At 45.9% G+C, this 15,024-nt stretch overlaps 1 protein-coding gene across 2 annotated transcripts in view; it reads right to left on the bottom strand.

Annotated features, from left to right (window-relative positions):
- FRMD4B (FERM domain containing 4B) overlaps positions 1–15,024 on the bottom strand; it is a 136,434-nt gene that overhangs the window by 98,480 nt on the left and 22,930 nt on the right. The window contains exon 1 of one of the 2 annotated variants that reach the window (XM_063348069.1): positions 190–237. The exons of the other annotated variant lie outside the window; for it this stretch is intronic. The gene's annotated coding sequence lies outside the window, so the exon portion shown is untranslated. Of the gene's footprint in view, positions 1–189; positions 238–15,024 lie in introns of those variants that run through there. 2 annotated transcript variants of the gene reach the window in all.

The raw sequence follows: 15,024 nt of genomic DNA, 5'->3' as shown, positions 1-15,024 counted from the left end.
CTGCTGGCAGCACCCACAGAAAGTGAGCTTGGGAGAAGCTTTCGCATAGCGTTTGTGCTCAGTCACTTCTGATCTGAGCTCCCAGGAGCATCTCCAACCACAGGAACACACGCCCCCAACTCAAAAGGCAATAACACTCTCCTAGGCTCAAGCAACTCAACTTCACAACTCAAAACAAGTTTCTCTCACCTGAGACTCAGGAGACAGGTACGTTCCGGAGCCGAAAGCTGCTTGCCCACCTCACCCTCTGCCACACGCCATAAAAACCTCTCCTTAACTCTGCATCCAGTCCCCCAAGCTCAGCTCGGATCTTCTGCAAAGCCTCCTCCGTGGGCTGCCACCAGTTGAAGGCTGCTGGCCACACACCGCGGCGCCCGAGCTGGTGACTGGAGGCAGGGGAATTCCTGCAGCGCTGGGAGAAGAGACCAAGCACCTCCCAAGGCGTCCGGGACAAGAGAGCGCCTGTCAGGAGACAAAGCAATGAGCAAACTGGTTCAGCCTGTTGCTGTCTACGCTGAAGGCCAGCTCGGCACAGGAGGTGTTTAAGTCATGTGTTTGCTCCTGCCCCAGTTTGGAAAGAAAGGAAAAAAAAAAGAAAGTGGTTTCATTGGATTTAAGACTTTCACCTAACCATTTTCCAAGGGGATATTTGATGACCGAAATAAGAACAAAACAGAAGTTAGAACTTCAGTGACAGAACTGTAATAAAACAAGCTCTTCCTTCTCCCAGATTTTGTTTTACATATATGAACCTCCTCTTCTACAGCCCTAGTTTTACTGTTCGGAGTCAGAAATGAGGGGGTCTTATTTCCACTTCTCTCCCCTCCAGCCTCATCTATCACTGAGGTTCTAAGGAGTCAAGACAACCAGCAACACTTTACAAATGACCAGCCCTCATCTCTTAACTTCCCACGGAAGTAAAGGAGAGAATCCATGAATGTTTCAAGAAAGTTTCATCTGACCTAGAAATACAACCCGTGACACCCTTCTTATGCCTTAAATATTTCAATTCCCACGGTTGCAAGTTTCAGTAGCTGTTTTGTTGCATACGGGATGTGCCATACAAAGGCACCGAAGCATACAGTAACTGGCTGCCTTTGTTCTGTGCCGAGGGAAAGGCTGATCCAGTACCAGCCTGGCTGCATTCAGCACCAGTGAGCAGAGGACCCAGCCTGCTCACGGCTGCAGGACTCCCCCTGGAAACACGCTCAGGCTTCAGCTCCACTCAAGAAGCTCAGACCTCAGGCCACCTTTCCTCGTTTCCCCCAACCAAATGAGTTCCTAGGGAGAAATCGAGGTATTAGACGTCTCATTCTTCATCATCACAGCCCTGTTAGTGTTTGTGCTTTGCTGTATTTTAGCCACCACCACTTTCTAGTAGGGAACTGTTGCTATTCGGGGAGAGATCCATCCACTTCACCGGGTGTCCCTAGAGGATGCATGTAAAGTCAGCCCCCCCCAAAAGGAGCTGCTGGCTTGCCTACAGAGTCCAGAACACTCAGCTTGGGTAATGCAACATTCAGGATTTAAAGTACCTTAAAGCATCTCCATGTGAGCACAGCTCTAGCATGCTATTGGACTGCTTTGCTAGGAGAAGGCTTTATCAACCCATACCTGTAGTTCTGCCTTTGCTTAATCCTCGCTTTCTACTACGATATATGGATTTCTTCACTCTGCCTTTTATCCAGTCCCTTTGCTGGGATACTACAGTAAAGACAGGGCATCAATTTTCCCTTACAAAAGTCTCATGCATCCTAAAGGGGTAAATTTTTCCAAATTTTTTACAGTCACACAGAACAACCTTCTCGTTGTTCGAGCCTGCTAATAGCAAACTGCCTGCAGATAAAATCAGGTATGTATTGCCAAGACACTGGTGCACAGATTGGACTGCAGCACGGCTCCCTGATAATGTTCCTGGTGCCCCCCCTTTCCAGCAGCTACAACTGCTGCATGCCTTAGTTCATTCCAGATGCAAACCCAACCTTGCTTAACATCTTTTAAGTTCATCTCTGCATAATCCTTCCCTCCATTAGATTAATGAATGAAGTGTTTCCAAGGAACAGAAATATACTTGTTACCTAATTACAGGAGTCAGGCTGAAGCAGATCCTTTAAACAAACATCCTGACTAAGCTCTTCTAACCCTGCTTACCCAATCCTTCCCCCCGCACCTCCAGGTATCCCCTACGAGCAGCTCCTCAAAGCAGCAGCAGTTTGCTGCTGCAGGACCGGTATTTCAACAGCCCAGGGCACCGGCGCCTGTTTCAAGCCCGCTCTCATGCGGGGAATCCATCCAATTCACCTCCCGGGTGAATTTTGCCGTGATGCCCCTCCTGCACCTACACACCTGCTCTTCAGAGAGGGCAGCTCTAGCACTAAAACCACCCAACACTGCTGAGATGATCTTCTTTCTCTGGCTGTTCTCCTTGGTGGGCTGCAGCACACATTGGCTACAGTTTTGGGGACCCCCACATGTAAAACTCAAGCCTAGGGGAACTGCCCAACACACTGCCTGGGCAGCCCCCCAGGGATTTGCCAACCATGCCTTAATAATTGTATTTTGAATCCTAGTGACCACAATGATGATGGTAGCTGCCAGACAGGACTTGCACCAGTTTCAACCCTCCCCACACTCGTACCCACCACGATCAGCACAATATGCAAACAAGCCAGAGAAATACAGGATTAAAAAAAAAGACCACCCTGAAGTATCTCTGGAAACAGAGCAAAACCTTTCCCAGAGCAGGAATGGCATAATTGACACCAATGGATGCCAGCTGCCTGTCCCAGGGGGCAGCATGACTGGGGGGAGGACAGGGTACAGCCCCAGCAAGGGCTCTCACCACCAGGCACAGCACCCTGCACATGGGGCACGCACTGCCCGAGCCGACTGCTTCACTCCTGCAGCTCTTAAAAGCCACCCTACAATTTTATTATAACAGCTAGTCATCTGGTGCAGAAATTTGCCATTCACCTGAGCCAGCAGTTCCTCCCTGGGATCAGTCCCCAGCAACGCCACTGTTCACACCAAAGAGCACAGGGCAGGGGCCAGAGCAGCCCGAAATGGAAACGCAGAGGTTTGCTCCTTCACACCTCCTGCAGTGGTGATACTCTCCAGATATTCAAAGTTTAACACACACACACACACACACTCCCTTGCCCTGTTTAACACACACTAATTAGTCCGCAATCAGATTCCTACCAGAAAGATGGAGCATCATCAGGTTGAGATTAAGAGGGATTACGCTGATCACAAATTTTAAGAGGCTGGGGATGGAGAGCCAGGCGCCCTGCTCCTGTAGTGATTTACTGCGGGCAGCGGCTCACTAGAGGGCAGCCGGCACACGGCTGGTCACCACCCCAAACCTCCACAAGCCCAGAACCTCACCACGCACAGCCTTGGAGGGCTGCAATATAAACACATAAATAGTACCATAGAATTTGCACAAGTGATGGTGTGGGAGAAGTAAGAAAACTTATTAACCCTATGCTATGCGTGTGGCATGGCTCAGACACAGGTTTGGACTCTTAAGCAGAGGCTCACAACCTGCTCCCAGGGCCCTCAGCGCTCATACCAGACCACCAGCTCCAATAGTCAACCCCACTTTTGATGGTTTTACCCATAAAAGTGCCAATACTTAGTTAACAATATAGGACTTTCACCAAACATTTATATTTTTCCTCCATGACCCCAGGAGATAGAGGCAGTGAGTTATTCAGCTACCTACAAAGAAAAAATTCATTAAAATTCTTTAAAAAAAACCAGGCTATATTTTTGTTTTCTTACTTATGCCTGACAAATATAAATTAATGAGCCAGCACCACCACCAACTACAAGCACATCCCCCTGTCCCCAGGAAAGTCCCCCTCTCACATGGGAATACCCACAACCTTGCACTTGCTGAGTTCTTTCATGCCAGCCAGAAACAGTGAGATCTAACACCACTGCTGGGAGATTTACTCTGTTTTTTAACTATTTGTTCTCTTGGTAAATTCTTACTAGGGTGTAATTGCCTTTGTATGGTAACAATCCGTTATCCTATTAGAAAATACCATGATAATAGGGATTTAAGGCAGACAGTGCAAGTTCTCACCGGGTTTTAATAACCTCCAGTGGGACTGATTTGCTTTATCAATAGTTAATTAGATCAAATATTCCCAACTGACCCTTTTCTGATGGCATGTTATTTATGTGAAGGACCAGCAAGCTGACCCAAAGCTGGAGGCACTTCCATGCCCTCCAAGACCAACAGATGGTTCTGCAGGGGCCTGAACCCAGCACAGCTCCACAGATGAGCCCAGCTCACCTCAGCAGTGGCCACTCTTCAATCAGTTCTGCTCCATGCCTTAACTGACCAAATTCAGTTCTGTTACAGCTAAAAGTCTTCACAAACTGGTATCTAATAGAAGAAAATTGTTCTCAGACTAGAAAGAAGCATAATTTAAAACATACCAGAAAAAAGAACTCTTACTTTTTAAGGACAATTTTCCTCATTATTTTATAAGCTGCTCTCAGCTATTCGTGCCACGATGTTCCCACTTCCAAACTTAGGTCTAAGTCAGATCCCAAATGTCTGCTTGGATCTCAGGAATGAAACACAGCATATCCAAGAAATTCCCTGTGAGAACCTGGTCCTTTCCACAGTCCACAGCCCCTCTGCAATTGATGTTTTCCTGCTTTGTGTATTTTTAAGAGCATGTTAGCAACTTGGAATTTGTTTCTTACACATTTTTTCCAGTCTGTCCCTTAATTCTCCTGAAATCACACAAGAATAACTGGTCACTCTTTACTCCGTTACTGGAAAACGAGCCCACAGCAATCACACTATGGGAAAGAGTTCGTAAGGTAGTCACTGCTCGAGACACCTGCAGTAGCTTAGATACTTGGACAGAATGAAAAATTAGCCCTTTTCCAGGATTGCCCATTATTATTTTACCTCTGAATGAACAGGGATTTTCACTCATATAGACACTTACAGATAGATTAGAAATCAAAAAGAAAGCCAGTTTGAATTGAAGACCATCCTGTCACTTTATAAAGCAATACTCACATGCTAAACCTCCGATTGGATTTTTTATTTTATTCTCTAACTCCAGTAATTTAGCAGTGCATATTGATTTTGAGAGAATGGACAAAGCTAAGTAAGCAGGATGCAGTGGCAGCCAGGAGTAACTGCTGAGCAAGAGAAAGGACTAAGAACAAAATAAAAAAAATAAATCACTGAAAGATGAGAGAGTTTACGTCTTCCCCCGCTTGAATGGCAAGCTTCCCATCAGTTTAAAGAGGCTACTTCAACAAAATTTCTTCTATTGGAAGTCTAGGAAAGTCTGGGTACAAAAGGAAAACCAGCCCATGTTGTCCAGAGGCTTGAAGATTGTTTCAGTTTATTCTAAAAAGAGACAGTTTTTTTAATGTAAAATTTTGGAGTTATTGTTTTTCCATTAAAAAAACCCACTATACAGCAGTGTCCCCAGTGCTTCCATGCCCAGTACAGGAGCACCCCCTCAGCTTGCTCCCAGGGAAATGACACCAGCAAGGGCTACAATACAGTTGAGGGTCAAGGCAACATTTCAGGTGAACCTTCAGTTTCACATGTTGTGGATGGGCTTTCTGAAAGCCTCCCGACTGCACAAAAACTAACTGCTGCACAGGCAAAACCTCCCCCAGCCCTGGGGTCAACGGGGACAACACAACCTGCTTTCTTTTGTAACATAGCAAAACCTGCCCATCCTCTCCTTGGAACAGGACTGTATTCTACTATCTAAAAACCATAAGAAAAAAGAAACAGTGTACAAGGAAGGGATTAGTGTTAGAAATTAATTAACACATAATGCCCAAACAAATGAGTTTCATCCCAGTTTATTCACTCCATCCCAGAGGGAGAATATCCTTCTTATCAGAGCAGCAGAGAAAGCGAGGACAAGTCTAATAAAAAGGCAAGCTGGGATTCTGAGAGTTATTTTTAACTAATTCTCCCTTTTTGTTCCATGTTATTTGAATTAAAGGGTTGAGATTGTAGGAAGAGCCCAGTCTTGCACCAGCATTAATCTGCAGCGCCCTGCAAGGCAACGAGGATCTTGGCTCAAGTTGCTAAGCACAATTTCTAAAGAGGCTGTTTTGATACACAGCACAATTTGAAGTCTGCCACGTTACCTCAGGAGAGGAAAAACCCATGTTCCTGCAGAGCCGTGACTCTGCTGTATTTGTCATGTAGCGTTATGTTCTCCAAACGATGTTTTCTAACCAGGCACAGAAGAAATGTGCAGCAACAGTGAGGTTAACAAGACAACTCTTGCTTTCTTCTGTTACATTACACAACCAGAGTTAGGGCATATATATATATTTATTAAGAAAAAAAACAGGGGAAAAAAGTACTGATGTTACATCTGCTCAGGATGAGCATCTTGCATCAGCTGGGGAGAAGAGGGGGATCTACAGCAAAGTGACAAGAGCTCACACATGCACAGACTCACTCGATACTCTTGGAAGATGCCGCCTCCCAGCTACTCCCATCTCATCCCAGGGAGGGAGACCTTGGCTGGTCTCACTCCCAACTGCACAACACAGAGCCCACAGGGACATGGTGGGACCCCAGTAAGAGGACAGGTTTTTCTGTCTGTTGTTAAAAGAAGTCTCAGCAGTCAGTGGCCTGGGGTCATCATCCACAGGAGAGGTGAGAGTGACATTTGAGAAGGGACTGCATCACATAGAAAAAGACAAGCATCCTCTGTCCACCCAGCAGAAAAGCACAGTGTTAGAAGAGACCCCTCCTGGTTGCAGTGGTCCCATGACAAATCCCACATCAAGGAGGGCACACAAGGGCAGCCACTGTGCTCAGGCTGTTCAGAGCTCTTCTCCTTGTGCCTCATCATACAGGAAGGAAACAAGGGGCCTGAAGTCACAGTTTCCATCACTTGTCACCCACCAGCCAAGAAGAGGCCACAAAAGCTCTCATTAACACCTGCCACATCAGCAGTGAACAAATCATGCAAAGCAACCCCTGTCCTAAAATTCAATGCAAGGGGCGGGCAGACGCCAGCCTTGCACACTGCAAAGAGGGGCTCAGCTGGAGGAGCTCAGGGTCCTGCATTTCCCAACGCTTATCTCCTCCCAGCACAGGAAGATTTAGTGTGGAGAGCCAGAACGGCTGCCCTGAGAAACCTCCTGCCCAGGGCTGCAGCCTTGTATTTATGAGCTGTTTCCTTCCATGCAGGCTGGGAAGTTACCAGGGTGAGGGCTGGGACAGACCCAGGCTCAGCAGAAGCAGAGCAGAAGGCTGCAGCAGCACTCCCAGCTCCCCGGGTCAGTGGCAACCAGCTCCCGAGAAGGAAAGAAAAACGAACTTGAGTGATTTTTGGGTGATTTCAAGTGATTTTTTCACTTGCCACTGTCTGCCCATGGCCTCTGCTTTCACATATTTTTCTACCAAGGCGGCCCATTCTAAACAAAGCATTGCTCTTCTCTGGTACTGTTAAAAAAAGCTCACCACAAAACCAAGATTTGGACTTAGCAAAGACTTAATGATGACAACCTGTGCTTAAAAGCCATGCTGCACCTCAGAGAGAGCACGGGCCTGCTGCGGGACTGGGGATTGTGCAAAGATGGCAGTAGGGCCCCTCCCAAGCACACACCTGTATGTACCCCCATGGATGGGCCAGTTTGCAGTAGTAGGGTACCAGGCACCCGAACTCATTACTGGGGTGGAAGGAAGGGAAAGATTTTGACACAGGAGTGAGGAGATTCAGCTGACAGCATCCTCCAAATGTAGTTTCCCATAGTGGAACAGAGATGCTCTCCTCTCCAAAAAAAAGACTGCAGCAGTTTCACTTCTCCATCTCTGCACAAGCCAAATTAACCCCTATGCAATCCCATGGGGTTCCTGCTGCTTATAGTTTTCCGACAAGCAGGGCTGGCAAGTCTTCAGCCCCTGACAGCCTGCAGGACCCTTCACAGCATGCTGAGGGCTCAGCTTGGCCAGAGCCCTGGTGCAAGTGCCAGAAGGACCTTGCTGGAGAAACAAGATGACAACAGGCAGCGCCCTGTGCCTTTGCTAAGGAAAAGCTGGAGACTTCTCTCTTCAATTTGGATTCTGATAAACTATCATGTTTTTGGGCAATAATCACTAATCCTGTAAGAGGAGACCTTGATGACAACAGCAGTGAGTCATCCCCCCTTGCATATGAGCCCCCAGTTCCTTTCACTCCCCCTTCCAGGACTTGATTCAAACCAGTCCCTTCTGTTTTCAAAGCCTCTTTTATCTGTTTATCACTTTAGCCTGCAGCTCACAAGCTTGCTCTTTTCCCCTCTCCTTTGGGAAAGGCCAGGGACCAGCTTGGGCTGTGGGTTTAAGCAGCAGCTAGGAGCTATGAGTGGACTTGGTTTCTATAATTACCGGTCTGACGGACCACTGCACCCTGAATCACATTTCTGAGCCACTCTGCAAGTGTTGTCCTACAGAGCCGCAATTTAATTCAGCCTGGAAAAACATCTACTCACCACCACCACCTATTGATGTTTATTTTCTTTTATCAGGAACCATCACATATAGCATGATCTAGAAGATGACAAGCAAAAATAAAAGCAGACATTATAAAAAGCAAAATGCATATAAAGTGCAAAATATTAGTTCCAAGAGGAAATAAAAGTTCAGCCGTGGGTTCTGCGCATTTTCTGGGACGTGTATGAAAAGTTTAGCCCTTTTTGAAAAAAATGGCTAAAGAACAGGCTTTTGGTGAAATAAACTCAGTACAGATGAAACTGAAGGGGAAAGTGGGAAGAGGAAGCAGCCCCCTCCAGCAGCACATTACTTAACCATATCGCTTACAAATGCAAATGCGGACAATCCTGTTAAACGGGCTCAAAGCTAGTCTCATAGTGCAGTTTACTGAAACTATAGGAATTTGCCCTCAAAACTTTCCTTCTAGCACCATGTCTACACTTGGAGATCATAAAAAGCATCTAATAGATAAAATTAACACGTTCAAAAGCTTGCTTTAGGTTGCCCACAGGGAATCACATAATTACTGGATGAAAGATAAAGCTTTGTCTGGGATAAGAACATAAAGTAGTGAGAAATGCATTATAAAGTTATCATCATTTGGGCTCCTTTCCATTTGCCTTCTGAGATTTGTACCTCTGAGATCTCCTCAGCTACCCTGAAAGCTACAAAGCTACAGAAGGGAGAGTAGCTATTGCAGTATCAACACTCCTGGAGTTTGGAATTTAAAATCTAAGAAGAGAAAACAAAGGGCCACAAGCTGCAAACATCATGGAGATCATCATTCTGCATCATTACCAGGCAGGGCTGGAGCTGCAGCATCATCTAAAAACCCCGTGCACAGACAGTAAGGGCGTAAAAAAAAAAAAACACCAACATTCTTAGGGCACAGACCAACCACTAAATGACAGGGGTTAGGATAAAGACTTCCTCTAACGCCTGACTAGCCTATAGTTGCTCTGTATCAAGATGCAACTGTCAGCTGGCTCCTGCCCCTTAAAATTACTTCCATCTGCCTTCATCCAGACTGATAGCCAAGCTTCTGGCATAAACAAACCCCTTACGACCAGACACCCCCTCTCTCTCCATGTCCTGCCATGCATTCCCTGCTGGGAAGAGCAGTTTCCATGCTATTCTACAGCTCTGCAGTCAAGCTTCAACAATTCTGCCTCGTTTTTTTTGCAGCACAGCAGACAGTGCGGGCAGTTGCCTCCCAACAGTCTTTCTTCCTGTTATAGGGAGAGATGATGAGTTAGAGGATGGCTCCTCCCTGGGTCCTACCAGCTTCACTAAGAGACCAAGGACATGCCCCACACCAAAACTTACAGCAAAGTTAGCCAGTACCTAGGAAAGTCACAGGCATTTTCCATCTAGGAGCTGCTTCCATCCCATCCATTGTCATCCGCTCAGAGAGGGGAGCTTTGCCCCCAAGACATCCTAACACACACCAAGGACTCTTGCTGTGTCCTTTGAAGCACTCAGCAGCCAGATTCAGAACAAGAACAGAACCTATTTTGCTCCAGGGAAGACAGTCCTGGAGTGCTGGACTCAACATGTATAGGGCCAAATTACACAGTAATATCAGCTTCAACGCACTGTGAGGATGCTTCTCAGAAAAGTGGGTTAGCATTGATATATTTTGCAACTGAGTTGACACCAAAAAAATAGGAAGAACCCTATTCAACAGCTAGTCCTTTTAATAAAGTGTTAAAAAAAGCACTTTCCTACTCCACTTACCAGATAGATCACAGGCTGCCCTGAATAAACAGAGTGGTTGTAACAGCGGGACATTACCACCTCTATCACCTGGAGCTACAATTTGTATACCAGTGCTTAGGAACTGGTTTGTAGATCATCCATCTGCCATTGCTCCTGCAGCAGATTCTGCAGTATTTGACCTACAGCAAGCCAAGGCAGATATAACACTTTCTACAAAGGCAGATGTACTGGACTCCAGCATATGAAAGTCAGAGTGTATTTTCAAGCCAATGTACCAAGCTGAAATAGATAACAGTTCTTGTTTCAAAGCTAGATCATAAATGCTCTTCCATCACTGTGAGAACCTCCTCATGACCCCACTCCCTTCTCACAGAGGAAGTGAAGCACAGGCCAGTGGCCTGACAACACAAAAAGCAAGTTTCAGAGCTGTGAGCAGAGCTACATCTCATCCCGGTGCCCCATCCAGAGCTACACCGCCTCCTCCAAACAGTCCACTGCACCGTACTGAAGTAGCTTATAAAAAAGGTAAATCCTAAAATCCTGCTGTCACAGATTTTTTGTTACTGTATACTCCAATTGCTGTTGGAAAGAGATTTCTGATGCAGGCTCTAGGTCCATTTAACAATCCAACTAATAATTGTATTTCATTTCTCAGACTATTAGTATGTAATGGAGCAGCGGCAGTCTGGGCTCCCACTGTCTGGGAGGAAAGTTAGTTTGTGCCAAGGGGTATGTGCATCACCTTGAATCAGCTGGTCCCTCCAAATCCCAGAGCACATCTTCTTGGGAGCAGGAATCCCCCTGCTCTGCTCTCAGCAGGAACTGAGGCTTCCAGTTGCTTATCAACAAAATTAAGAAAGTATAAGCGTGTTTCCCAGTACTTTCTCCCCTTCTGTTTTTCCCCTTTTGTAGTTCTCCCAAATAACAGAAAGACGCTTAAGTGAGATGTGCGCACACATAAAACAAGTTAATTAACAGTCTCAGCCTAAATCAGTGAAGTCAGCATGCCTTAAGCAATAATTTAGCAGTTCAACACGCTGTGCTGCCAGACTTTCTCCTTCCAAGCAGTCCTTAATCTCTGTACTAAGATTTAGCTCCCTGCTGAGGAGCCACTTCCAAAACTCAAGCTCTTTGGGGACTTTGTTCTCAAGCTAGAAGCATCCCAGAGTTCCCACTGACCTTAGGAGCTGAAGCATCCGCAGCAGGCTGCAGAACTGAAAGGATGGACATCTGCTCAGGGCAGAGATAAACACGAAAGCATGGAAGAGATGAGCTCTCCAATCCCACTTAGACCAACTGAAGGGCCTTATTTTTGAGGTACCAAAGTTTCTACTGATGCTGGTTTAAAACTGAAACTTCTTCCCACTAAAACCTATTTTGATTCCACATCGTCCAGTCATCATCTTCTCTTGCAAGATGTATTTTTATCATCTTACATGAAAGAAGAGCAAAGAGGGGAAGGCTGGGAAAGCGGAAAACATTTCTCAGAGCTACACAGTTGTGTTTATCCAACACACTCCGATTCCGATTTGCAGCAATCGCTGTACCCAAGCATCTGTTGCGCACACTGGAGCGGACTGATGGCTGCTCTGAGGACCTGAAAGTCAGTCATGGCCAGGGCGAGCATCACTTCTGCCTGGGTCAGGCTCCATGTAGCAGAGGTGACGCGGACAGAGAGGTCTGTGAGCTGTGCACAAATAACAAGGAACCTCTGCACACTCCAGCCCTGGGCAGGAGCTACTGCAGACTTCAGAGGTCTTCCTACTGCAGAGGCTGAGTCCTGCTCAGCCTACCAAGGGGTGAGTTCCTTCCCTTCTTCCACAAGACCTGGCTGATTCCTGGAGATGCAAACCCAGATGGGGTTGAAGCAAACCAGGGTTCTCCCCACTCCTCTCCCCACATACTCACCTCCACTTTCCCGCTTCATCTCCAGGAACTCCAGGAAAAGCAGTGTGGGCAGCACAGCCCTGTTCTCTGCCCAGCTGCAAACACAATCCATCTTTGCTGGGACATAGCCAGTTAAGGCACCAGGTCAAGGAGGGGACATGGTGACAGCAAAACCCCAAGCCATGTAACACAGCATTTTGGTCCTCTCTGACTAAAGGAAGCCATGTAAGCAGTTCTGCACAGAAAGCTGCTCCAGCACTCACCCAGTTTTTATCTGGTTATGAGATATTTTTTTTTCCTTCCCCAAGAGGATTAAAGGAACAAAGAGGGAGCACAAAGGGAGAGGTGGGAAGACTGCAGCAGCACAAGGGAGATGAGAAACCAGGGGCTCCTGCCTTTGATGTCTGGATGATCATGTCATTGCAATTACTATGTTGAGGGCTCTGATATGTCACTGGTAAATAAATCATCCAAGGAAGTTAACTGTGCAGGGAGCTTGCACCACAAGCCACAGCAGGTAAAAATGGTAACAGAGAAGTCAAAGCATTTCAAACAGAGGAAAAACTCCAAAATACTAGGAAAATATATTTCAAGTAATTTCTGTAACAAATATAACATCTGGGTAGGTGCCTGAATAGGGAGGATAGTAAAGACTTCAGATTCATCTACTATTCTGTGGGAAATGAAGCCATCAGTTAATCATGTGTACTCTAATGGAGATACAAAGAGGATGAAGAACTCAAGAATTTGTTTTCTATAAGGAAGAATCTGGCACTTGTTTTTCTCGATACCTGTCCTGATACAGCATTATAAACTATGTAATACACTAATTATCTTCTTCATTACAGAAAACCACACATATTGGCTGTTCTCCCCTTCCCCTGCTATCACAGTAAGTGAGGTCATCCATAACACACGATTACACAGAATTTCATACCACTGCATTTCACTTGGGAGTGAAGTAAATGCCATCCCAAGTACTTAATGATAATCAGTTGATTCGAGTTCCCTAATATGGCTGCTGCTCATTTCACAGATGAGCACACTGATCCATACAACGTTTAAGATCTTTGGGACTAGGAGTAGCCAGAGCTTGCAACCACCCTCCTCAGCCTAGATACCTGACAGAAACCATCCCAAAGCCCACTGAGCAAACCAAGCATAGCAAACACCCCTGGCACAGGCAGCACATGGGGTAAGGCACCACTGACCCATGGACATTTGGCCACTACCTTCCCTCTCCCTGGGGCCTTCTGCTCTCATTCAGTCTCTCCAGGCCCAGCCAAGTCTAATTTCCTCTTAGCTGCTTGCCCTAAGCATCACCCTCATCCCTCCCTCCATGTGCTCCCAGCCCAGAGGTGCAGCTCCAGAAATGCTTTCTAAATGCCTGCTTTGCAATTCAGAACATCCTTGAACTCCTCCATCAGCTCAGTATTTGACTATAATCCCCTTTGGATCTGAAGTGTTTATACAGTATTACTTGCAAGATTTAACTCAAAGATGATTAATTTGGTTCTGTGATTTTTGGCTTCATTTTGATTTCAAGGCAACAACAGAAAGCTTGGTTTTCAGTATCTTATGGACTTTGCCTTGAATCAAAGCACTCATGAATGTGACAAACAGATTTATAGCTCTGAAGAGGACTCAACTTTTTTTTCCCCTCTTTTATATACAAACTAGTTCCACTTTTATCCACCCCCTCTTGTTTAAACCCACCCAGCAGTGGTGGGATTGCAAATTCCATCATCACATTCATAACAGCTGTATCATGTTTCTTTTAGCTCAAAATCCAGCCCATTCCACCTGCAAGTATTTAAAGCCCAGAACCAACGTAGGAGGGTAAATTAGAATGAGAACAGCAGCAGAAGTGATGGCACCCACCAACATGAACAAACACCAGCACCTGACACCGCTCTGCAGCCCGCAGACCACAGGGCAGGGGGATGAAGAGGGAGATATTTGGCAGAGCATTGCACCCCACGGTGCAGGATTAGTGCAGCAGTGTCAGGACCAGCTTTTGAAAAGGCTAATACAGATGCTGCAGTGCATCACTGGATGTCAACCACTGCAGCTCTTTCTCCTGGTTCCCAGTTCTCCACATGCTTAAAGAAAAACCAGCTAGATCCTTAGCTGATAGAAATCATTAAGATATCATTAAGTTATTGGAGCTTCTCACGTACACCATCTGATGCTCTAACCCATGCTACCACATACACAGGCTTCTGCAGATCCGCAACAGCAAACAGCCCACACAATTTTCCACTGCAGAGTTTAGGGACCAGGCTTAGCCCCAGCTGCTCCAGATAAGGTGTCTATCTACTTCAGTTGCAAAAGCACCTGCTTTACTCCAAGGAGTATCATCTCCTCAGCATTTTGTGAATTAAGCAAGCATCAGTAAATAACTTCAATCTTGATGACTACATAAAAGTGATAAGTTTTAGCTCAAGCCAACTGCAGCCAATGCAGAAGGTTTTCCCTCAGTCTTTCCAGAGAAATTGGTTTTGCCTCTCAAAACCCTGGATTCCTTCCCTTTATATCCCCAATACAACAAAGCAGGAACAACACTAACAGAAGGCTGTTCCAGTTTTGCCTGATAACTTTGATGTTCCTGTGCTGTCAAACAGTTAACTCACCTTCTGCAAGTTTTAATGAAATACCAGAAAGGCTTTGTTATTTACTGGCTGAGACCGTTCACAACATACAAGAGAAACAGTTCCTTCTCATTTGAATTTTGCTAATTGAATATCTAATCATTCAAGTTAAGTTTTTCAGTCTTCAGCAGTACCAATGGAAGCAAAAGCGCTCAAGTTTTGACAGCAGCCTTCAATTGCTTGCAGGCTGAAGCACAAATATTGCATCCCCAACCTTCATCACCACTCTGCTACTGTTTCACATAAAAACTTACACTTAAATGAAATCTA

Source organism: Chroicocephalus ridibundus, chromosome 10 (assembly GCF_963924245.1).
Source record: "Chroicocephalus ridibundus chromosome 10, bChrRid1.1, whole genome shotgun sequence".
In the NCBI taxonomy this organism is placed as follows: domain Eukaryota; kingdom Metazoa; phylum Chordata; class Aves; order Charadriiformes; family Laridae; genus Chroicocephalus; species Chroicocephalus ridibundus.
The sequence above is the reverse complement of the archived record's forward strand: the minus strand, read 5'-3'. Positions and strand labels throughout refer to the sequence as shown.